Source organism: Rhipicephalus microplus, chromosome 6, assembly GCF_043290135.1.
Source record: "Rhipicephalus microplus isolate Deutch F79 chromosome 6, USDA_Rmic, whole genome shotgun sequence".
NCBI classification, from domain to species: Eukaryota; Metazoa; Arthropoda; class Arachnida; order Ixodida; family Ixodidae; genus Rhipicephalus; species Rhipicephalus microplus.
The window spans coordinates 61,829,100-61,854,799 of record NC_134705.1 but is presented as its reverse complement, the minus strand read 5'-3'; the positions used below and the strand labels follow the sequence as shown (position 1 = coordinate 61,854,799).

The 25,700-nt window shown below is 47.0% G+C and overlaps 1 protein-coding gene across 4 annotated transcripts in view; it reads right to left on the bottom strand.

The window, feature by feature from the left end:
- Positions 1-25,700, bottom strand: part of LOC119167626 (uncharacterized) — a 215,277-nt gene that overhangs the window by 64,701 nt on the left and 124,876 nt on the right. For 3 of the 4 annotated variants that reach the window (XR_012884134.1, XM_075866013.1, XM_075866016.1), the window contains one exon: positions 21,569-21,784. The exons of the other annotated variant lie outside the window; for it this stretch is intronic. The gene's annotated coding sequence lies outside the window, so the exon portion shown is untranslated. The remainder of the gene's footprint in view (positions 1-21,568; positions 21,785-25,700) is intronic. 4 annotated transcript variants of the gene reach the window in all.

The following is a 25,700-nucleotide window of genomic DNA, read 5'->3' as shown; positions in this document are numbered from 1 at the left end:
GAAGAGAAAGTGGAACAGGTTAGTCGAGCAGCTTACGTGACTACGTTGGACCTTACTCGAGGTTACTGGTAAGTGCCGCTCGCTGAGCGAGCCAGCCGATACGCGACTTTCGTTACTCCCGCGGGCAGCTGTCAACCCATTATGATGAGCTTCAGTCTCAAAAATTCTCCGTTTTGTTTTTCCCGCCTTATAGACAAGGTTTTAAGGGGCTGCGAGGCTTTTGCTATACCTTACTTGGATGACATAGCTGTATTCTCCAATGCCTGGGTGGATCATTTGATGCATTTAAGGGAGGTGCTCGGCCGGTTGCGTCAAGCAGGGCTTACCGTAAAGGCTGAGAAGTGTCTTGCGAGAGCAACCGTCGACTACTTAGGTCACAACGTAGGACAAGGTTTCAGAAAACCCTGCGAGCTAAAGATATCAGCAGTAGCTGACTATCCCCGGCCAATAACAAAGACCGACGTCAGGGCGTTTCTAGGAATCGCAGGCTACTACAATCATTACATCCGAGATTATTCAACATTAGCAAGCCCTTTGACCGATGCTCTCTGCGGGAGAGAGCCTACAAAAGTGGCCTGGGATGAAAAGAAAGAAACTGCCTTCTTAAAACTGAAGGCAGCATTGATCAGCCGTCCGGTCTTGAAAGCTCCTGATTACGACCACCAATTCATGGTCCAGTGTGAAGCTAGCGATAGAGGTCTAGGAGCCTTTCTATGTCAGAAGGATGACGGCGGTAAAGAACATCCCGTGCTCTATTTGAGCCGGAAATTGAGCTCTCGTGAGATGGCATACTGCGCTTCAGAAAAGGAGTGCGCTTGCATTGTGTGGGCCACTCATAAGTTGCAGTGTTACCTCAGAGGTGCTAAATTTACAGTAGAAACAGACCATTGTCTCCTTACATGGCTGAAAACTGCGACATCGAAGAACAGTCGCCTTTTGAGGTGGAGCTTGATTCTTCAGCAATATCATTTTGACATTAGGCATAAGAAAGGCAAACTGAATGGAAACGCGGACGCGCTCAGCCGCTCTTTCTAAATTGTTCAAAAGAACCCTTGACAATGTATGAAAATTTATATTTAAGTTGTTTTTCGTGCAACTTATTATGTAAAATATGTAAGGTAGATCGTCTGGTTTCTCAGCGCAGGCGAGTCCTGAGAGTTTTGAGTGCGAGCTTTTTATTAAAGCTAGCAATGAAAAATTGGTTTCCCATCCCTCTTTTGGCTTGGTTTGTTCGAAGGGGGCCGAGAGCATGCTTGTGCATGTGGTCGAGTTTCAGAAAGGCTGTCGAAGATTTCGGCAGTTACCTAGACCATGCAACAAGCAAAGGCGAGCTCCTGGCATTGAACTACGGACCCTTTTGTCGTCTCTGCGAGCAGCAGCGGTGACTGCTGCCCTCCGTGACTCATCTGGCGAGGGGGAAGCTGTTATGACCGTCGTCAGTAGGGGCCATGCTGTCGCTGGGAAGCGCAGCCCGACAGCGTTCCCACGCCTGGAACCCAATTTTCTCGGAACCAGCGTCCAGAGATTACGGGGAAGCGGCGCTCTTTTAATCCTCAAACAAATAGCCGACTGGCCGGCTGCCTATGCCCGCCAGGTATTGTCCCTGCTAGCCGGAGGGTGAGACGTCTTGTCACCACGACCCCGTAAGCAGTTTCAGAGAGGACAACAAAGACAGCGTCTTCCTTGAAAGAAACCGCGGCCGCCGCCACAAATTGCCCTGCTGATTGAGCTGACATATTGGCGGACTGTTTGATGTCTGCTGTCAGGAGCTTGGGACCCCTCGACCAGCGGCACACACATGACGAGGAAGAGCCCCTCTGGCACCACCTTGCAGTGCAGTGATCACGACTCAATACTGGATGTTCACGTGCGCCGAGCATGCTCGTACCCCTCGCCTGTTGTGTGAGTGTGATTGGTGTTCCACTCAAGAAGGAGGAGCCCGACAGGGCTTATAACGACGCCGCAGGGTGCTGGACGTCGCTCTGAACTGTGTAACGGTTCAACCACCACGCTCGTGGTTTGTGAAAACTCTCAACCTTTCTATGCTGTAAATATTTGTAAATAGTGCCATAAACCTGCTTGTTTTTTCATATCCCCATCTTGTAAGCGCTCGTTTCCTCAACCCGAAGCTACACCCCGCTACCACAAAAGACGGGGCAGACCCCGGTCCGCAACAGGGCACACAGACTATATCACGTATGTTCTTTCATGGTATTACTGTGATGTCCTTTTGTCATTAACTACACCACTCGTGTGAAGAAGTGATAATGAGCACACCCTTTTTATAAACAAAAAAAAAATCTGACTAGTAAATGCAGACCAATAACTTAAAAGTAAAAGGGGCTGATAAAACTTTTCCTTGTTACGTTCAGCTAACATGACCTCGGAAGCTCTTTACAGATGCCGATCATAGAAGGGTGTATGAGAGTTAAAGGTGTTTGTTTTACCAAACATGCACCTGAAAGAGGTGATTATGCACCTTCATAACATAAATGGGGAGGCAGCCTGTGTAAGAAAGTCGAGTTCTTCTAAGAGCACACCAAGTCGCAAGGGGCTACAGAAGAAGCTCCTTGAGAACAGTACCGGGCAAGAGTCAGTGGACCTTGCGCAGGTGCTAGAAAAAATGTCCACGAACGAAGAGACCCAGCACACCGATCCTCTTCCGACAGGGAATGAGGTGCCCAACGAGGGGGAGACGCCGGCGCCTGTCGAGACGCCGATAACTGCGAAGCCTGCACATTTTACCCAGACGAAGATAGGGGGCGCGAAAAGGACACCAACAGGACCAGCTAAGACAGGGGGTCCAACCAGCAGGGACCCAACAAGACTCCTTCAACAGATGCTGCCAACGCAGCCAAGGATGGGAGTGGGGGCACGACAGGTGGAGCCACTGGAGGGGTCTCCGGACCACTGGTGGCACGGGAGGAGGAGGCTCAGACGATGACCCCCCAAACGGCACAGGAGATGTGCCTGAAAACTTGCCACCAGCCCCACGTCAGGGCTGTAATGTTGAAGAGTTGGTGAAATGGGCAGCGGACATGTGCAGGGGAGGGGTGGCTCGGCCGACTGATGCCGAGTCAATCAGGGTGATGGGGTATTTTGGGAGATTTGAGCTTTCACAGGTGGATCGTGAGGCCGTGATCTCCAAAGTGGCCTACCAGGGGTTCGACCCCAACTCTGCACCAAGCCTTCTTTCAGAAGGATGCGAAAGGTAGGTCCACATTGGTCTTTAAGACAGACATTGCTCACATGTGCACAATCTTCCTGACCAGGGGAACAAACCTGGTCAACATGCCCAAGAAGATGAGTGCTGATGGTGCTGAGCTCCTTGAGAAGTTGATTCAAAACTACAACTTGAAGAAGGGGCAAGCACCACCAGAAGACGTGACGCTCTCTCGTATTGCCCTGGCCTTTTACCAGGTCACTGTCCTGACTGCCCACAAATCAGAACCCCACCTCCCCATCAAGCCATCCTACATGGCCACGATCAGCGCAGACTACCCCGCAGCTCTAATGACCCAGGCAGTAGCAGCTGCCATCCCCATTAATAAGAGCTACTCAATGGCTCTTATTCATGCGCACTGCCTGTACCTGGTAGAGTTTGCCAAGCTGATCAATCCTAGGCTGAAGAACCAGGGAGATGCCTTGGTTCTGGAATCTTGCCTCCCTGCCCTCCATGCAGCCCTGAACAAGAGGCACCCAGAGGCCCTGGAGGACAACCTGTGGCTTCTCCTGGAGGTTGGGCTCCTGGTCAAAAGGTCGGATGCGGAGCTTGAGGCGGTGTCAAAGGCAGTCCTCCGGGCGGCCCAGGCGTTCAGGAGCAGACATCGCAATGTGTACATCATCTAACGGCTCTTTTCAGGGCCACGTTTTTTTTTTAAAGAATCTCATTGTACACATTTCCATGTCGTAGTGAGATTTTTTTTGAGGAGGAGAAGATTTTTTTTGAATATTTTCATCTTTTTTGAAAAGTGATTTTCATCATGTTTTTCTCTATTTTTCTATTCTCATTTTCTTCAATTTCTTAGTTTTACATTCCATTTTCTTCACTTTTTATTATTTGATCACTTTTGATCAAATGTGATAAATTTGTGATATTTTTTGAAGTGCGCGTGAATGTGGAGTGTGTGAGTGCGTGTGTGCTTCACTCTGCTTTTTGCCAGTGTGGGACTCAGTGGGATTGGCGAGCCCTCACAGGCCAACTCTTCCCGCTTGGCCACCACCACTGGCGACGGTTTTGGTCTTTGAATGTACTCGTGAAATAATAAGAGTTTTGGTGCACTACAGTGTAGAAAGACAATGATGATGGTGATGATATATGGTGTTTTTTGGCGCAAGGGCCATTTGATGGCCAAAGAGCGCCAGTTCATGAGACAGCAACGTGGATAATGGTTGTGATTAGCGGCTGTATAAGGGCCATAAAATTCCTCGCAGTAAAGCGGGTAAAAACATACAAGTAATAAGATCATGACTATGCCGTGAAAGGTGTGCATGGTGTGAATAGGTGACAAAAGTTCGTGATAATGAAAAACGATGGTGGACATGTATGGCTTTAGCACAAGTACCTCACACGTTAGTACCCTTGCGTGCAAGGGCCGTGAGGCAAGTGCTTTTCTGTGTAGCCACCGCAGCAAAAACCTCTCTAGAGAGGACGTGCTACGGTATGCCTGGGTATATGATATGAAAATTATGAATTTCCTTTAAAAACGCTAATAATGATTTGTGACTAAAAAGCGGTTCCCTACCGACGAACATTGCAGGGTGTAAAGGTATATGTTGTCGGTAGGATAGTGGGAAGTGTTGTCTTCTTAGAGTGTCTAAATGTTTACATTGAATTAAAACGTGAAGAACTGTTAATGCCTCACCACATTTACCACATTTATCACACCATGGTGGATCACCACCGGAAAAAATGATGTGTGTGTGTCGTGTATATGTGTCCTATCCTGAGTCTTGTTAGTGTTACCTCTGTTAGACGTGATTTTGATACTGGTGGCCAATGGCCAAGGTGTGGCTTGATAACGTGTAGTTTGTTTTGTGTGTGTGTATCCCACTTGCTCTGCCAGTAGTCCCTGAGGTTTAGTTTGAGAGACGGCTTAAGATCAAGGGCCGGGATTGATATGGATGTAATGGCGGTGCTCTCATGGACGGATGCAGCGAGCTGATCCGCCCTCACATTGCCTTGGATCTCACGGTGCCCTGGCACCCAGCACACTACATGTTGTTTGCGCGTGTAGAGTGCGCACAAAATGGAGTAAAGTGAGACAAGGACTGGGTTTTTTTGTTTTTTAGGACTGTGCAGAGCAGTTACCACACTGAGGGAGTCTGTATAAATTACTGCTTTTTGTATTTGTAATTGTTTGATGTGTTTAGCTGCCACCAGTATCGCGTAAGCTTCCGCTGTGAAGATACTTGTGCGTGGATGTAGAGGGCCAGCATCCGAAAAGGATGGGCCGACAGCAGCGTAGGACACAGAAGAGTTAGTCTTTGAGGCATCTGTGAAGAACTCAGGACATGTGTATTTGTGTTGAAGTTCCAGAAAGTATGTTTGGATATGGGCAATAGGTGCATGTTTTGTAACCTCTAGGAAAGACACATCGCAGTCTATATTCTGCCACTGCCACGGTGGCGGGTATGCTACAGGAGCCATTAAAGTGTGTTCAAGTGACAATTCAGTTTCTTCAGCTAGACACTTCAGGCGAATTGAGAAGGGCTGCTTCATCGAAGGCGTGTTTTGAAATAGAGTTGAGCTCGACAAATCATTAATTGTAGAGTATGAGGGGTGCTTCTTGTCTGCTTTTACCTTAAGGAAATAAACAAAGGACATGTAAGTTCTCTGCAGATGAAGCGACCACTCATTTGACTCGACATAAAGGCTTTCTACGGGGCTGGTGCGAAAAGCACCCGTAGAAAGGCGGATGCCCAAATGGTGCACGGGGTCCAGCATCTTCAAGGCACTTTGAGTGGCAGACTGATAGACAACGGCCCCATAATCTAAGCGGGTACGAATAAGGCTTCTATAGAGGTTCATGAGGCATTGCCTATCACTACCCCACGTAGTACGTGACAACACTTTTATAACATTCATGGCTTTTAAACATTTTGTTTTTAAACACTTGATGTGCGGTACGAAGGTCAACTTGTTGTCCAAGATTAAGCCTAAGAATTTATGCTCGGCTTTGACGGACAGACGTTGCCCGTTCAGCCGAATGTCAGGTTCCGAGTGCATGCCTCTCTTTCGAGAGAACAAGACACACGTGCTTTTTTGTGGGTTAAGTCGAAATCCGTTTTCATCTGCCCATTTGGAGACCTTATTTAAACCCATCTGAAACTGCCGCTCACACATGGCCAAGTTGCATGACTTGAAGCCAAGCTGAACGTCGTCGACATATGTACAATAGAACATCATGCGGGGAATGGACAAGTGCAAAGAATTCATTTTGATAATAAAAAGTGTGCAACTAAGCACACCACCTTGTGGAACGCCTGTTTCCTGGACAAATGTTTGGGAGAGCACACTGCCTAGACGGACACGAAATGTCCGGTTTGACAGGTAACTTTCGATTATATGAAACATTCTTCCGCGCACACCAAGGTGGGACAGGTCTCTTAGAATTCCGAAACGCCATGTTGTATCATACGCCTTTTCGATATCGAGGAACACAGAGAGAAAATATTGTTTATGAACAAAGGCGTCTCTGATCTGTGCCTCGATACGAACGAGGTGGTCTGTGGTGGATCTACTTTCTCGAAACCCGCACTGAAATGGGTCGAGCAAATTGTTTGTTTCAAGAAAATGTACAAGTCGGCAGTTTATCATTTTTTCGAAGACTGCACAAGCAGCTTGTAAGTGCTATAGGCCTATAACTCGAGGGTAAAGAAGGGTCCTTGCCCTCTTTCAAAATGGGAATAATAATAGCCTCTTTCCAGGAGGTAGGGATAGTGCCAGAAAACCAGATAGCATTGTACAAACAAAGAAGGGTTTTTCGTGTTTCGGCTGGTAGGTTTTTTAGCATTTCATACACCACACGGTCAGAACCTGGGGCAGAAGTGCTGCAGGAGTTTAGAGATGTTCGGAGCTCCGCTAGACTGAAAGCTTGGTTATATGCCTCGTATCTAGTGGATTTGTGTTCGAGTTTCTGCTTTTCTATTCTTGTTCTGTATTTTTGGAAAGTGTCAGTATAGTGGGACGAGCTGGATACCCGTTCAAAGTGTGCACCGAGGAAGTTCGCCTGATCTTCCAAGGTATCACCTTGAGTGTTTACGAGTGGAAGTGTGTGTACTTGTTTCCCTGCTATCCTACCGACCATGTTCCAGACTTTTGCCTCCTGTGTGTATGAATTGATCCCCGACAAAAACTTCTGCCAGCTTTCTCTTCTGGCCTGCCGGCGCGTTCTCCTTCCTTGAGACTTTACTTTCTTGAACGTGTCAAGATTTTCCGCTGTTGGCGAGTTGCGCAGCAATCTCCCTGCCCTGTTCTGTTCCTTTCGCGCATTACGACAGTCCGTGTTCCACCATAGAACGTGTCGTTTGCCGGGCATTCCAGATGTTTGCGGTATGCACCTGGCTGCTGCGTCAGTTAAAAAAGCTGTGAAATACTGCACAGCTTCATCTATGTTTAACCTACATATGTCTGTCCAACTCAAACGTGTAGTATTATGGAACTGTTCCCAGTCTGCTTTGTTTATCAGCCATTTGGAACGTGTAGAGGACCTTCATATGTTGTTTGTGAACTCAGCACTACAGGAAAATGGTCACTACCATATAGATTATTTATGGTTTTCCATTTGAGTAGGGGTAGGAGTGAAGGTGATACGATGCTGAGGTCGATAGACGAGTAAGTTTTGTTGGCAACGTTATAGTATGTTGGCTCTTTCCTATTCAACAAACAGGCACCGGAAGAGAAGAGAAATTGTTCAATGAGACGACCTCGTGCATCAGAGCGAGAATCGCCCCACTGTCCACTATGTGCATTTAGGTCCCCAAGAAGCAAATAGGGTTCAGGCAGTTCATCTATTAAAGACAGAAATTCACGTCTTTCAAGACGGTGGTTGGGAGGTACATACAAAGAGCAGATGGTGACGAGTTTGTTTAAAAGTACCGCTCGAACAGCCACCGCCTCAAGGGATGTCTGGAGTGGTAAATGTGTACACGCTACTCCTTGGTTAATAATGATGGCTACGCCACCGGATGACGCCACAGCATCATCTCGGTCCTTTCGGTATATGACGTAAGCACGTAAAAAATTTGTAATGGAGGATTTCAGATGTGTTTCCTGTACACACAGCACTTGAGGTGAGTGTTTGTATAAAAGCTCTTGGACGTCGTCGAGGTTTTTAAGCAGGCCTCTGACGTTCCAATGTATAATTTGTGTTTCCATATTGGAAGTAAAGTAGTGCTGTGTGTACGTTAAGGGAGTGACTTGTTTAAGCTGAAAGGTCGAGCTCAGGTAGCAGGGCTATTATCAGGCCCTGTTATGAGCTTTTTAGTTTTTTTGGCGCGCTCCAGAGAGCCGCGCCGCTCTTCTGGCACCAGGGGTGCCGCCGTATCCATTGCCTCCTCGGAGGCACTGGATGCCCGCTCATGCGAGCTGGTTTTTCGAAGCTTGGGCCTCGCCTGGCGAGGTGAGGCCTTGAGACCCGAGGACCCTGGAGTCCCTGGTCTCTGATCGATAGTAGGCGGAGTAGACTCAACTACTGCCGCCTTGGGGGCAGGCGCCACAGCCAATGGCTCGCTCTGCGCAGGCCGAAGGAGTGGCGAGGGCTGGTGCGACACTGCCCCCTGGCGCGCCGCATCAGCATATGTGGGGCCATAAAATGGCGAGACTCTTTTTCTTGCTTCTTTAAATGTAATGTTTTCTTTTATCTTTAAAGTGATGATCTCTTTTTCTTTTTTCCAGAAAGAACAAGAATGTGAGTACGCGGCATGATTACCGCCACAGTTCACACAGTGTGCAGGTGCTTCGCAGTTGTCGGACGCATGGCCCACGACTCCACACAGAGCACAAGTTTGCCGGCCACGACAGCTTTGCGAGCTGTGGCCATATCTCTGACATCGGAAGCAACGGCGGGGGTTGGGAATATATGGCCTCACGAATGTCTTTGTATACCCAGTTTGCGCTCACCTTTGAGAATGGTGCGCGAAGCGTGGGAAGGACATGGAGAAGATCCGACCATGGTAGAGTTCATTCTCAATCTACTGGAGCGGCTATATAACGCCAAAGAACTTGTGGAAGTCAGCATGAAGTCAGCCCAGGCCCGATCAAAAGTTTACTATGATAAAACAGCTCGTCAACGAACTTTCAAAATAGGCGACCGGGTCATGTTGTTAAAAGCGTCAAGGCAGAACAGGCTCGAAGTACAGTGGGAAGGGCCTCATGTTGTTAAAAGCGTCAAGGCAGAACAGGCTCGAAGTACAGTGGGAAGGACCTGCGGAAGTAGTTGCAAAGCTATCTATGACCAACTACGCAGTGAAAATTCCAGGTAGACGTAAAGAGGTGCGCATTTATCATTGCAACCTAATGAAGCCTTATGTGGAAAGAGAGGCTGTGGTGAATATGACCCTGAATCTTTCTGAAGAGATTGAAGACAACTTTGTCTATATGGAGGGAAAGGCAGTGCTAAAGAACTCCTTAGTAGAACTACGCAAAGAGAGGAACTAAAAGAATCCCAGCTCCCGGATCTTTGCGAGCTGACAGGAGAGTTTGACGACTGCTTTGTTGACAAGCCGGTTGGACTGATTTGACTGAACACGACATTGATTTGACTTCCGAGGAACCTGTGAAGTCCAATTGTTATCGTTTATCTCCATGACAGAAGGATATTCTTGATAAAGAAGTAAAGCGCATGCTGGAATTAGGAATAATTAAACCCTCAGAGAGCGAATACGCTTCTCTAATGATCTTGGTAGAAGCTCCGGGCAAAGACCAGAAACCTTTTGTTGACTATCGAAAGTTAAATGCTCTCACTAAGGATCAGGTGTATCCGATTCTGAACATTGAAGAGAAGGTGGAACAGGTTAGTCGAGCAGCTTACGTGACTACGTTGGACCTTACTCGAGGTTACTGGCAAGTGCCGCTCGCTGAGCGAGCCAGCCGATACGCGGCTTTCGTTACTCCCGCGGGCAGGTGTCAACTCACTAGGATGAGCTTCAGGCTCGAAAATTCTCCGTTTTGTTTTTCCCGCCTTATAGACAAGGTTTTAAGGGGCTGCGAGGCTTTTGCTGTACCTTACTTGGATGACATCGCTGTATTCTTCGATGCCTGGGTGGATCATTTGATGCATTTAAGGGAGGTGCTCGGCCGGTTGCATCAAGCAGGGCTTACCGTAAAGGCTGAGAAGTGTCTGGGTCTGGCAACAGCACCGGATACAGTGAAATCCCGTTATAACGAACCTCAGATTAACGATTTTTTCAGATTAACGAATATTTCGGAAATCCCCTTCCAAATGTCCATTGGTTCAATGTAAAAATATTTCACTACTACGAATTTCAGAATAACGAATGTTTCAGAATAACGTATCAAATTTTTTCACCCTGGTACCTTAAGAGCACTTCAAAATAACGAATTTCTAGCGTAAAAATTACGTTCGGCGGTCTAAATGCCCAGCGCCATATGTGGCACTATCATCATCATCAGAGCTCCTGCTCATTTCTCCATGCGTTGCCTTATGCTAAATGCGCACTAGCCTGGCTAGCCCTATCGCCATCGCCAGTACCTTGTTTTCGAATTTTTTTTTTTGCATGCTCGTTGAGCCAGGTTGAGCCTAACCTCGCCGCCTTTGTTTTGTTACGTCGACCGGCAACATCGCACGATTGTCGTACGGCTTTCTCGTTTTAAAGGTTAGAGTGATTCGTTTCTGCGTTCGCGATGAGCTCCGGAAGCAGCGCGAAAAAGAAACGGAGGCAGCTTTCTTTGAAAGAAAAAGTGGATATTCTTTCTCAAGTGGACGCCGGTAAAAAACAAATCCACATTGCGAACGAGATGGGGGTTGCACCATCAACTGTCGCAACCATCCTGAAGGACCGACAAAAGATCCTCGAGCTGCACCGAGGGTCCCAACTCGCACCGTCAAGAAAACGGCTCCGACTTGGGAATTTCCAAGAAGTGGATGCTGCAGTACTGACTTGGTTCAAGGACGCGCGTTCTCAAAATGTGCCGGTGTCGGGACCCATGCTGCAGGAAAAAGCCCGGCGATTCGCTGATGCTTTGGACATCACAGGCTTCGAAGCAAGCGCGGGGTGGCTTCATCGTTTCCGTGAAAGGAATGGAATCACCTGGCAAGTGGTGTCTGGTGAAGAGAAGGCGGCAGACGCAGCAAGCGCTGCTGCATGGAGGGACGAGAAGTTCCGCGAAATCGTCGCTTCATACTCCGAAGATGATATATTCAATGCGGACGAAATGGCGTTCTTCTATCAAATGCTTCCTGATAAAACCATGCATTTTAAAGGGAACAGCTGCAAAGGCGGCAAGCAGTCCAAAGTCCGGATTACGATATTGTTATGCTGCAATTCCACAGGCACCAAGAAGCTGAAGCCCTTGGTGATCGGCAAATACAAGAAGCCTCGCTGCATGAGGAACGTTGTTTCATTGCCGTGCGATTATCGGGCTAATTCACGCGCGTGGATGACACGAGAGTTATTCTCTGAGTGGCTACTAAAGGTGGACGATGAGATGAGGAGCGCAGGTAGGAAAATCCTGATTATCGCGGACAACTGCTCGGCGCATCTTGTTAATGTCAGGCTGACAAATGTACAGCAGGAATTCTTGCCTCCGAACTGTACGTCCTTGCTCCAGCCACTGGACCAAGGCATCATAAAAAGTGTCAAGGCCCATTACCGGACACGCCTGGTTCAGCGATTGCTGATAAATCTTCGGATGAAGCTGCCTACCTCCATCAATGTGCGACAGGCCACAGAAATGGTTACCGGGGCCTGGTGGAGCGTTACATCAACCACCATCCAGAACTGCTGGAGGAAGGCAGGCTTGGTAGTAATGCCATCTGAATCTGAACAAGGCAGCGAAGAAAGCGACGCGAGTGGCATGTGGCAAGAAGTCGTCGAAAGACTCGCGATGGATGCCTCGGTGACGTTCGAGGACTATGTGCAGTGCGACGACGAAGCATGCACGTCAGCCGAACTGACGACCGATGACATCGTCAGTGCTGTTCGTGGTGATAACAGCGACGAGGACGCCAATGGCGAAGACGACGCTGAGACCGCGCCCGTTAGCCAACCAGAAGAATGGCTTTCCAACGCCGACATCATGGAATGAGTGCGAAAGATGCGCACTTACCTTGGCAGGTGCAGCAATGCCACCGAAGCAGAGCATAAGAATGTGGACAACTTCGAAGCGTTCGTCCTGCAGCAGTTGAGCGGCACCCGCCAGGCCAAGATCACCGACTTTTTCAAATAAACGTGCGCTCATTCCGGAATACTTCGCGTTTTGTTTCTTTTCACGCTCACCATAAAATCAAGCGTTTGCGGATGTGTACACAGCAAAGGTAGGCGACTCATTTTGTTGCATTTACGATTTTTAATGCGAATTTTCGATGTTTTCACTATAACGATATTTCAAAATAACGAACTATTTTCCGCGGTCCCTTCAAATTCGTTGTATCGAGATTTCACTGTATCGGTCAGTGGGACGACACAAACTTGACAGAAAAATGTTTCATATGTCCTTGCTATGGCGACCAACGTGGTCGCTGGCAACGCCGGTGTTCGCAGCATGTCAACCTTGTTCGCACGCGAAATACGCGGTATGCCCACGAGACGAGAGGAAGTGTCGTCTTCCGCTCCCGGCGACATCGACGACCACTGAGCTCGCGGCTCTGAACTTAGCGGCCGATCAGCTGGCCGAGCTCCTCCCGTCTTCGGCCGTCATCTTCTGTGACTCTCGGGCGGCCCTCCTCACCCTAGCGAGAAGCGAGAATGGCACTTCGATCGCGCGGCGCCTCACGCGCAAGTTTACCGTGATCGTCTGCACTGGGTGTGATGTGTCCTTTCAGTGGGTGCCCTCACACGTCGCAGTGCGCGGCAACGAGGCAGCCAACGCGCTAGCAAGGGACGCCCACGACCCCTCCACACCCACAACGAACTTCGTTCGCAACTACGATGTGGCGCGGCTCATAATCCCACTCCACGTCCGCGCTCTTCACCTGGACCCCGCACAGCAGCTGGAAAACCTGTCGTCCGCCTGCCGTCAACGGGAATCGGTCGGCGTGCTCGAGCTTTCCTGCTACGCCTTCGTGCGGGATGCGGCCGAACAGCACAACTACTCTTCAAACAGCGTGCCAGTGGGAGCCCTTCGTGCGTGCAGTGTCCGGCAGATGAGACCGTCGAACATATCCTGTGCCAGTGCCCGGGATACGCGGACATTAGTCGCCGTCTCTGCAACAGCTACGAGAAACTCGGACTGCCACACCTGAGTGCAGAACACATGCTGTTCCCCTCGGCGAACATTGCAACACTTCGCCGGGCGTTCCATGCGCTCCTGGACTTTTTTGGCGACGCAAACCTTTTTACGCGCTTCTAAAGAGGCCTGTTACAAACGCACGTGTCGTTTACTGTCGCCGCGTGTCATGCCCCCTCTGAGTCCCACGTGACTGTTTACGTAGGCCACTCCCATCTGCCTGATGGCCTTTTTCCTTTTTTTTTTTCTCTTTTCTACAGAGCCTCTCCCGTCGCGTCGGACACTCTCTCCCCTCCCCTCGTGGTTGCGGAGCGCCCAAAACTTCTTGCTGCCTGTCCGGTGGCGTGTGTGTGTGTGTGTGTGTGTGGGATTTTTTTTTTTTCGCTACTCGGGCGCATTCATCGCCTCCGCCTTCTCGGCGGTCTTTCGCACGGTTGCGTGTGCTGCGTTGTTTCTTGCGCGCGTGCACGATGCGAGTGATCGAATGCTTTCACCACTCAACTCTTACCTCTTCCCTTCTGTCTCTCTAATTCCCATCCCCCCTTCCCTGCGCTTAACTGTGGAGGTGCCCTCGTTTAAGAGAGGCAGTAACGGGACAGTGCTTTTTTCTTCCTTTTCCTCTTTCAAAGCCACTTGGTGGCATACGTGACACTTGTACACTGACGTCGCCGTTCAAGTGACCACCGGTCTGTCTCAACATACAGGCTGGCTGTTGGGCTGGTCCGGAAAGCACCACTGGCCAGCCGAAGCCCAAGATGGTGCACTGGGTCAAGCATCTTCAATGCAGATCTTGAAGCTGACTCGTAAACCACCGAGCCGTAATCGATACCTGATAGCACTACACTGTTGAGAAGGTTCAGCAGACAGTCACGGTCTGTGCCCCATGACTGATGTGAGAGAATCTTGAGCAGGTTTAAGGCTTTCAAGCATTTAAGTCGTAGCTGTTTGATATGTGCAACAAAGCTGAGCTTTTCATCAACCACAACACCTAAAAATTTGTGATCTTTTTTGGTAGTTATGGTTTGTCTGTTAATTGAAATATTGGGGGGTGGCCTTATGCCACGTAGTTTTGAGAAGAGTACGCAAACAGTCTTGTCACAGTTAAACTTAAACCCATTTTTGTCTGCCCAGCTTGACAGCTTGTTTACTGCCAACTGAATCTGACGTTCACATGTGGCTAGGTTGCATGATTTGAAGCTGATCTGAATGTCATCCACATATACAGAGTAGGAGATTGTTCTAGGCATAATGGTGCTTATGGAGTTCATTTTTACGATGAATAGTGTGCAGCTAAGAACACCACCCTGGGGGACGCCATTTTCTTGCGTAAACCACTTCGATAAGGCATTACCAACATGAACCACAAATGTACGGTCAGAAAGGTAGCTTTCAATAGTATTCAGCATGTTTCCTGACACTCCCAAAGATCGCAGGTCACGGAGAATGCCATAACACCATGTCGTGTCGTAAGCTTTCTCTAAGTCGAAAAATACAGATAGGCAGTGCTGTTTATGAATGAAGGCATCCCTGACATAGGATTCAAATGCTACCAGTTGGTCAGTTGTCGACCGGCCAGACCTGAATCCAGCTTGATGACGATCAAGGAGGCCATTGTATTCAAGGTAATACATAAGGCGGCGATTCACCATATTTTCAAACACCTTGCCCAAACAGCTGGTCAGCGCTATAGGCCTGTAACTATGAGCAAGTGTGGCTTTTTTTGCTTGTTTAAGGATGGGTATGATAACTGCCTTTTTCCAGGTCATGGGCAGACGCCCAGAGGACCATACACTGCTGAAAAGAATGAGGATGACGTCAAGCGTTTCTTCGTGTAGGTGTTTCAGCATGCCGTAAGTAATCCTGTCCGAGCCAGCTGCTGAGCTGCCGCACTTTGCCAGTGCTGCCTTTAGTTCCCCTATAGTAAAGGGGGCATTGTACCCTCCCGCCAATGGCCTGTCATCACGAATAGGTTTACGTTCCTCGGCAAGTTTGTATCGCCTAAAGGAGTCTGTATAATGTGCTGAGCTGAAAATATACTCGAAGTGTTGGCCTAAGGCATCTGCCTGGTGTTCAAGTGTATCACCAGCAGTACTAACAAGGGGCATCGAATGAGTGCTGTGCAATTGGAGTGCTCTTACTCTGTTATAGACCTTATGTGTGTCAGTGTAAGAGTTCACGGATGAGAGGAAGGATTGCCAGCTCTGTCGTTTAGACTCTTGTCGGACACGTCTACTGTTTGCTTTTGCACGCTTAAAATTCACCAAGTTTTCGACAGTAGGATACCTGCGGAATTTCGACCATGCTTTGTTTTGATTGTCACGAGCATTTTTGCACTCAGAGTTCCACCAAGGTCGTCTTTTGTTCTGTGTATTGTTAGATGTATGTGGGATGGATTGCTCTGCGGCCTGTACAATGTGTAGTGTGACCAACGCTTCAGATTCATCGATGCCTAGGGTTTCAATTGATGAGCGCGATAGTTTTGAGAGTTTTCGGAATTTCGTCCAGTTCGCACCCTGTTCTCGAAACCTGGTTACATTCACAGTCATTGTACTCGTATTTCCTTTGTATTTTAGACAAACAGGAAAATGATCACTTCCATAGAGGTTATGAATTACAGCCCATTCAGTGGTTGCCAAGAGTGAAGGAGATCCGATAGCAAGATCTATTGCTGTGTATGAGTAGTGCGCTGCGTTAAAATATGTTGGCTCTTTTTTATTAAATATACAGGAGCCGGAGGACAACAGAAAGTTTTCGATTAAGGAGCCTCGAGAATCCGTTCTTCTACATCCCCATAAAGGGTGGTGCGCGTTAAAATCTCCGATTAACAGAAATGGATGCGGAAGCTGGTCGATGAGCGTTTCAAATTCTTTAGCAGAGAGTTGGTGGTCTGGAGGGATGTATAGTGAACACACGGTTGTTACTCGTCCAAAAATTGGGGTTCGTATTGCCACTGCTTCTAAGTCAGTAAGCAGAGTGAGGCTTTGAGACGGAACTGCTTTCTGCACTACGATAGCGACACCACCAGATGAATGGGCAGCGCCCTGTCTGTCCTTTCGGTATACCACATATCTTTTCAAAAGGCTAGTGTGTGTAGGTTTTAGGTGTGTTTCCTGTAAGCAAAGTATGTTTGGTTGCTGTCGTGCAAATATTTCATAGATGTCGTCTAAGGTCTTAGGTTAGGTCGCCATGTGGCTCCCTCTTCGACCCCGGGATAATATAAGCAAAACCTCCGAACTCGGAAATGGATCAAACTCTCGAGTACTCTCTACTGGGGCTACCCAACAAGGACGCCGCTCGCGTTGGGAGTTCGTGCTTGACCGTCACTGTCGCCATAGCGTCACTGTCGCTGGTTGCCGGCTAATAAACGCCTGAACAATATATACACAGTAGATGTTTTTCCAATGGGCCAAACCTAATTAGGAAGGCAAGAGACACAAGTTAGTGGTTGCCCTAATTTTATTTTCAACGACTTCGACCAGTGCACCAGTCTTCCTCAGGGTTCGCAAATGCTGACGAAGACCGATCCACTGGTCGAAGCCGTTGGAAATAAAAATAATGCAAAAGTTGTGTCTATTCTCTTCTTATATATATATATATATATATATATATATATATATATATATATATATATATATATATATATATATATATATATATATATATATATTGTTTGGCTCGTTGTTTGGCTTATAGATGGCGCTGACTGTCACTCCCACTTCTAAATTCCCATATAAACCCAAAAAAGTGGATGGAGGGAAGGCCGCTTTGGTAGCTCAGTGGTTAAGCATCGGACGCGTTATACGAATGTCGTAGGTTCGATTCCTGCTCACGGCTGGTTATTTTTTCATCCACTTTTCTTTCTTCTTATTTACATTCCATTGGTTCTAATAATAACTTCCCCTGTACATTCCTTAGCATTACTGTCTGTTATATCTCATTAATATTGTGTTAAAACACGAAAAAACGAGCCCTTAGGTATACAATTCTTTCCCTTATTTCATTGAACGAGGGTCTCGTACTGGCAGACTTGGTGTGTTTAGGTTGTATAAAGAGGGACAATTAATCAGCTGCCCGCTCATAATAAGTTCACGTGTTACGTGACGCCAAACATGCGCATAAGAGTGTTTTCACACTCGTTGTTTGGCTTATAGATGGCGCTGACTGTCACTCCTACTTCTAAATTCACATATAAACCCAAAAAAGTGGATGGAGAGAAGGCCGCTTTGGTAGCTCAGTGGCTGGAGCATCGAACGCGTTATTCGAAGGTCGTAGGTTTGATTCCTGCTCACGGCTGGCTATTTTTTCATCCACTTTTCTTTCTTCTTATTTACATTCCATTGGTTCTAATAATAACTTCCCCTGTACGTTCCTTGGCATTACTGTCTGTTATATCTCATTATTGTTGTGTTAAAACACGGAAAAACGAGCCCTTAGGTATACACTTCTTTCCGTTATTTCATTGAACGAGGGTCTCGTACTGGCAGACTTGTTGTGTTTAGGTTGTATAAAGAGGGACAATTAATCAGCTGCCCGCTCATAATAAGTTCACGTGCTACGTGACGCCAAACATGCGCATAAGAGTGTTTTCACACTCGTCGTTTGGCTTATAGATGGCGCTGACTGTCACTCCTACTTCTAAATTCACATATAAACCCAAAAAAGTGGATGGAGGGAAGGCGGCTGTGGTACCTCAGTGGTTAATAAAGAAAAAAAAAGCTGTGGTAGCTCAGTGGTTAGAGCATCGAACGCGTTATTCGAAGGTCGTACGTTTGATTCCTGCTCACGGCTGGCTATTTTTTCATCCACTTTTCTTTCTTCTTATTTACATTCCATTGGTTCTATTAATAACTTCCCCTGTACATTCCTTGGCATTACTGTCTGTTATATCTCATTATTGTTGTGTTAAAACACGGAAAAACGAGCCCTTAGGTATACACTTCTTTCCGTTATTTCATTGAACGAGGGTCTCGTACTGGCAGACTTGTTGTGTTTAGGTTGTATAAAGAGGGACAATTAATCAGCTGCCCGCTCATAATAAGTTCACGTGCTATGTGACGCCAAACATGCACATAAGAGTGTTTTCACACTCGTCGTTTGGCTTATAGATGGCGCTGACTGTCACTCCTACTTCTAAATTCACATATAAACCCAAAAAAGTGGATGGAGGGAGGGCCGCTGTGGTACCTCAGTGGTTAATAAAGAAAAAAAAAAAAGCTGTGGTAGCTCAGTGGTTAGAGCATCGAACGCGTTATTCGAAGGTTGTAGCTTCGATTCCTGCTCACGGCTGGTTATTTTTTCATCTACTTTTCTTTCTTCTTATTTACATTCCATTGGTTCTAATAATAACTTCCCTGTACATTCCTTGGCATTACTGTCTGTTATATCTCATTAATATTGTGTTAAAACACGGAAAAACGAGCCCTTAGGTATACACTTTTTCCCTTATATATATAAATATAAATATATATATATATATAAATATAAATATATATATATATATATATATATATATATATATATATATATATATGGGAGGCAATCCTGATGAAGGCCAGACACTCGAGGCCGAAAGTCGAAATAAACCACATTATGAACGTTATATATATATATCTTGTAAGGCAACGTTTTTGCTGCAAGACACTTCTTTTACTTGCCGAGCCTCTGCCCCACAACACAGGTCAGACTGATGATGATGAGTATGTACCTATGACAAGATGACGCGCATAAATTATGCTCACACTTATTCCCCCCCCCCCCCCCCCCACGCTTGAGCGGCCAGCCCGGACGCGAGTTTACAAAGGCGAGCGGATAGAGCCCCCCACAATGCACCGCGGCGCAACGCTCTTGGAGGCTATGCATTTCCGCCGGCCTAACTATGTCATCGCGCTGTCGCTCCCCAAACTTTCGCATAGCGTTGCCGGAGGCTGCTGCTGCAGCTAGCAGGGGGGTCGCGCTCGAGGAAGGAAGCCCTGCCAAGGCCTGTGGCCCTGCGCCGAGTTTGAGTTGGATACTCGCGAAGAAATCGTGTGCGCCCACCTGTCGCCTCTCGCAACCGAAATCCGACTCGTTCATGACGCAAGTGGGCACTGGAACGATGTGATCAAGAAAAGGAAAACCTTCTACGATTGACATCTGGCAATCTTTCTTGTTTCAAGCAGTGCGCGCGCCTTGTATCGCCGCTGCTAAAGTGAGCTATAAGCTCACTTTACCGCTGCGCTGCGCTCCTCGCTCTGCCCAAAGTTTTGCCGGCCTGTTATCAACGATGTAAGTTTGGATGTTTACTAAGTCGTATGCAATGAACACAAAACAACGCGATGACGTACTTGTTGCAAGCCTTGCCTCGTCGCTAGTGAGAAAGGGGGTTTCGGAAAAATCACACTTCGCTACGTCGCGGTCGTCACTTCAGCGTTAATTAGCTTTAGCTGATGCTCAGCCCTGACTTCTAAGCTACGCATTATGAATAGGGAACATGCCATGCAATACGAAGAGCTTCCAAACGCCATTGTGCTGCTTAAAACAAGTAAAGCTTCCGGCCTCGCCCGTTCGTATATTCAACGCCTCCTTGCTATATAACACGGACAAGATAATACGCCATCATTAAGGCAAAAGAACGCCGCTGCCTAAATATTGCCTATCAGCGCAAGTAAGGTTCGAACAAAAACAAAATTTTTTTTGGTGCGTCCTGCAGAAAAACGTGCCCGTGTTTTCTTTTCTTTTTTGGCGCTTCAGTGCAGCATGCATGTGTAATGCGGTGAAGCTGTGGGGACCCGCACAACGTTATAATATGCGGCCGAGCACCTCCACATGATATTTTTCTCTTCTTTTTTCTACAACCCGCCCTTGTCCAACAAGCAGTCATGAAAACTTGATGGCAAGTAAAAAAAAAACATACCTGGTTACAAGTGCCACATAGTCGTTACATGAAATTGAAATAAAAGCAGGAGTGCAGACCACGGTGGAAGGTGCAGACCATGCACAGAGATACACTGGAGGATGTTCTAAAGCATAGAGCATGTTCTGAATGAAACAAAGGGAACTTTGATGCTAGTGTCTGCGGCTGCTGCAACACACAGCACTTCAGCTAGCATGGCAGGGATGGGTAGTACACGAATGCGTCTAATGTTCGTTCTTTTAGCTCCATGTGGCCTCAATTCGCTTTGCCACAAGACAAAGTTTAGTAAAGGTTTAAAATCAATGCATAGCTATAAACACAGCCACAAGTGCATGGGAAGCCTGCAAACACGAAAGCTAGACAAATCTGTGAAGTATCCATCATTTCCATGGCAACTGAACGACTGCAGTGCCAGAGTTACTTTTAGGAAACTATGAGACCATAAAGGTCACCCAGGATCTTGCAATTAATTACACCTTATTATATTTTTGAATCATTTAAAAATAATTCTCTGCTGGGGTGAAATGCCATTCGAATTATCACAGGATCATTGCTTGCTTAGACCCCTCATCATCCAACCTTGTATAGGTAAGAGCCAGTCCTTACGCATGTACCTGTTCAAATAAACATCCGTGCATATGACTGCCTGATTTATGCAAGGATTATAAGATGCATTAAGACTTCACAATTCAATAGTATACACTTTAGAAACAGATATTAAATTCAATGCAGCAAATAGCTCAACTGCCTCTTGCAACACAGCATATGCCAGGTACAAAAAGCTGCAAAGGGAAATATATTCTGGAAATTGTTTTGCAAAGCCTTCACAGGCATGGTGGCAAATATATCATTTAATGCCAGCAATGTTTATTTTCTGTGAAGCTCTGAAAGCTCAGAAATATATCGGTGGATGTCATCATTCTGAGGGCAATTTCAAGATTTCAACACTACCGGTGTCGTATTGTTCCACGTTTGGGACTACAGGTCACCAATTGTTGATATTAGCAGCACTTCCACTAGCAGAATAGTCAAAGCAGGTGACAGGAAAAACTTAACTTAAACTGACTCCTCAGCTTGAACTTTATTCCCGAGCAGTTGTCTGCAGTTAGAGAGGAGCAAAATAATTGTGCAGTTCTTGTTGGTGTGTTGTACACGTGAAGTATATTTCTTTCACCACTTTGGTGCAGGCCCAACAACATGCATATGAGTTCCTGGAGGTCCAGTTGCGGCGTGTGCATTGTATGAATGCACACAATCCAGCTTACCTTGATATCGTGAAGGGCCTTGGAGAGGAGGCCTTGCTCGTGTTCAGAACAGCAGCGATGGGACAGGACTGAAACTGGCACTCTAGGCTACCGCTGCAGCAAGACGTTGCCAGGCCCGTCACATAAGGGTGCAACCAATCAGCACTGCTAGGCATAGGCCAGGGCTTACAATGGCGTCCAAGAGGGTCCCTACAGGGTGCCTAGCAGTTGAGCCAGCTGCCAAGAAAGCAAAGAAGAGGCCCCATTCTTTGAGCCACAACATAGAGAAAAATGTGCCTGGTGCAAGGCTGCACTGAATGGCAGCTGCCTCCCACCAACTGGGCGCACGACAGTTCTAGGCACAGAGCCAACTTAGTTTGAAACATAATTTCTTCCGTTTTATGTGGCGAAACGATGATATGATTGTGAAGCACACTGCAGTGGGCAACTAATGATATGTGGGGTTTGACGTCGCAAAACCACCATATGATTATGAGAGACGCCGTAGTGGAGGGCTCCGAAAATTTCAACCACCTGGGGTTTTTTAACGGGCTCCCAAATCTGGGCACACTGGCCTACACCATTTTCGCCTCCATCGGAAATGTAGTCACCGAAGCCGGGATTCAATCCCATGGCCTGCGGGTCAGCAGCCAAGTATTTTAGCCACTAGACCACCGCGACGGGGCCCACAGTGGGTGACTTCGGATCAAATTAGGCCATGTGGGATTCTTTAAAGTGCACCTAAATCTAAGCGAAGGAGCAGCTCACCGCCACCGCTGCACTTGATGCTTCATCTTTCATTGAACCAAAGCGAGAACAACTCCTCGCATTAGCTGTAATATCACAACCTTACAATTGGCCACCTTAGCCACAGGCATATGCATTTGGCTCTGCCCTACTACCTCAGTATCATGCATACAGCCTTGTCAAAGCTGATGTTAAAGAATGGTGCCCACTAATCCCACTAGTCCCTTGGATCCACCAGGTGTGGCTCTTACAAGTCACAATCAGATACTCATCAATGTTGTGCAGTAACATTGTGCTATTCCACCATGAGTGACTTTTGTTTTGCCTTACCGTCAGGAGTTATGAGGTCTTCAATTGTGTTTTTTGGAGGGGCGGGGGGTTAACGTCCTAAAACCACGGCACTGACAGTATTGTTATGTACCGCTTACCTAGAAAACGAAGAAGTGAGAAGACTAGGTGGTGCCTGTCCTGGCCATCGTGGTTGTTTTTACCCGCAGTACTGTTACTGTGAATATTGTAAATACACTCGTTTTCTGTCATCTCTCCGTAACATCTTTGGTGGAGGTGCTGGGCACATCAGGAGCACACAACAGAACTTTGCAGCGGGCGTATTCTTGGACAGTCCATCATGCCGGCAGACAGTTCTGCTGATCCAGCCCTCGCTATGCCGAATTCACCCAGTCACGTCGTGACCCACCTCCCAGACCCAGGTCCCTTCTGCAGGACTGATAACGGTCACGTGGAGAAGTGGCTGGCCAACTAAGAGTGCAGCAGCAAGACCAATCACTGGGATTCGACTTTGATGCTTGCAAACGTCCGGGGTAGGGCCAGTGTGTGGTTCGACACACACGAGGAAAATGTAAACGTACGTAACAAAAAAGACGTATGTAAACAAAAAAATGAAACACCTTTTCGGAAAGCTCGTTGCACGCGAACATAAAGAACTCTCGTGCCATGCCCAAACCTCAATGGAGCTGTAGATGGTTTACACACAAGATGTCTTAGTCTTGTGCAACATATACGTCGTAACATGGGGCAGCTGGCTGTTCGCCTTTATTTTATTTGGCTGAAATCCAATGCTGCCTATGGACACCAATGATGCCTCCTTCAACATGCCCACCCACTAAATATGCTAAATAAGCTAAAGCCCATGCCGACCATACATGTCAGCTTGTGTGCGTTCGGCTAACCGACTCGCAAACGGGCAAACAGTTTCGTTACGAGAGCAGTCATACAAACACCCACTTTTCTCCAGAATTCCTGTGCTGTGGTCTCCAGCACGCTGTATTGGGCTTTTTACAAAGCTACTGTTCCCGCCCTCCGAACCGTACCCTGTGCACCGCCAAGGGACCGACGTGAGATAAGAAATTGAATTGTCTTTGTCCTTCTCGACTCAACCCCGTACCAACATCATTTACGTTGCACGTCTGAAGCCATGTCATACATCGGGCTGCCACAACGCACATGTATAATAACAATCACTATACCATCTTTCTCTGACTGCACCAAGTCAGTGCCTTCACCGCCGGAGGGTAACGTTATGTGCCGCTCACATAGAGAGGACGAAAAAGTGAAGGACCAGGTGGTGCCTGCTCTCGCTATCTTAGTTGTTTTTACCCGCATTACTGTGAGTGTAAATATTGTAATTATACCTGTTTTCTGTCATCTACCAGTAACAATATCATTTATGAAACACCCGTTGGGGCACATACATATTTTTGGAGAAGGTTTTTGGGCTATGATTCTATTTCAGGTCTTACAAGGTTTTACAACGAATCACTGAAGTACCCTATGAGGTTTTCCCAGAAGGCACCTCAAGAAACTGCTATCAGCTTCCAGAAAGTGTAGTCGCGCGCGTTTCTAGACTTTAACCGTACTTTTCTTGTTCCGACTCGTCTAATTAGCAACATTACAGTGTATTGACAACTTAGCATGGTTTTTTTTATTTCACCCTCTCCATTTTGTTGTTTGCTGTTTATTCTTATTTGATACCTAGCTTGATAGCGGCCGATTGAGCTAATTTAAGTTATGACACGCCGTCCCATTGTAAAGTGCACTCATCCTTTTTTTTTCATTCCAATGTGCTGCATCGAGACTGCCACCGCGGCCGGTATTTCAATGACGCAACCTGCAGGTCGCCACTAGATGTGGTGGGTTGGTGCTCAGTGCCGTCGGCCCACATCACTCAATGTATAAAACGGTACCAGAACACCACTTGTCACCATCAAGTTCCCTGCAATGCACACTTATGCGTTAACCCGGCAAACTACCTGTGCTGTCAGCAATAGTATGCCCTTCTGTGAACACCACATCATCCAGTGCACCATTATATGATGGCCAACTATTGAGCCCACATTTTTAGTGCCGATGTGCCACTTGCATTTTTAATTTTAGCTCAAAACAATAGCGCCCTACTCTAGTCTCAAGATGGCTGAGCCTATGTGCAGTATAGCGCTTTCTGGTCAACAGAAAGTCAAATTGATATTGCCTGTGTATGCACAATGCTGCATCTGTGTACTTTACACATATTGGCATGATAGCATCGTGTCGACAGTGTCCATTTCATATACGTGCCTTCCATGCCGCTTCCCCTAAAATTCTAACAAAGACTTTGTGCTTTTTGAATCAATACTTCTTTGCAGACTAGTTGGTTTCATACTTGAAAACTCTGCTTGCAGTGCAAGCTGAAGGAAAAACAAGAAGGGGGACAGGAAAGAGTACGCTCTTTCCTGTCTACCTTCTCTTTTTTCCTTCAGCTTGCACTGCAAGCAGAGGTCATTGTGCTTTTCAGAGTTATAACCATGTCTTTTCATACATGAACTCACCAATGTATACATTCACGTACGTCTATGCTTGACGCATAAAGTTTTATCTTTGTTGTGCCATTCTCCTGTAAATACCTTTAGTGTTCTCTCATGGGACAGTTTTCATGTTAATAAATTGTTATCTCATGTATCGCATATTTATTTTTGCATGGGTACAACAGTTGGCAGCTGTGAGTTTAGTAAGCTTCGCCCTAATACATTCTTTTATTGAAGAAGCCTCTCAAAGGAGACACCATGCAGAGTTGAGCCGCATGGAGTGCACTCGACAGTTTCATAGAGAAGGGTAGCAGATTATTTTCAGATCCCATAATACACAGGGGGCGAAAAAAAAGCGACAACCACAAACGGGGCGAGGACAACTGCGAGTCTAACTTGCCTTCACCTGAACGTGGGGCCGTATTGCAGTGAATCCATAGAAAGAAAAACATCCGCGAAGAGCTCTTTATTAAGTTTAATTCTCTTATCTTAAATTAGTTCGACTAAAGACAAGGTCTTGAGGCCGCATGCTTTCCTTTCAGCTTCCACAATGTGGTAGTGACGCACGATAAAGTTTGCGCGCAGGCTTTCAAGGATTTTAAGAT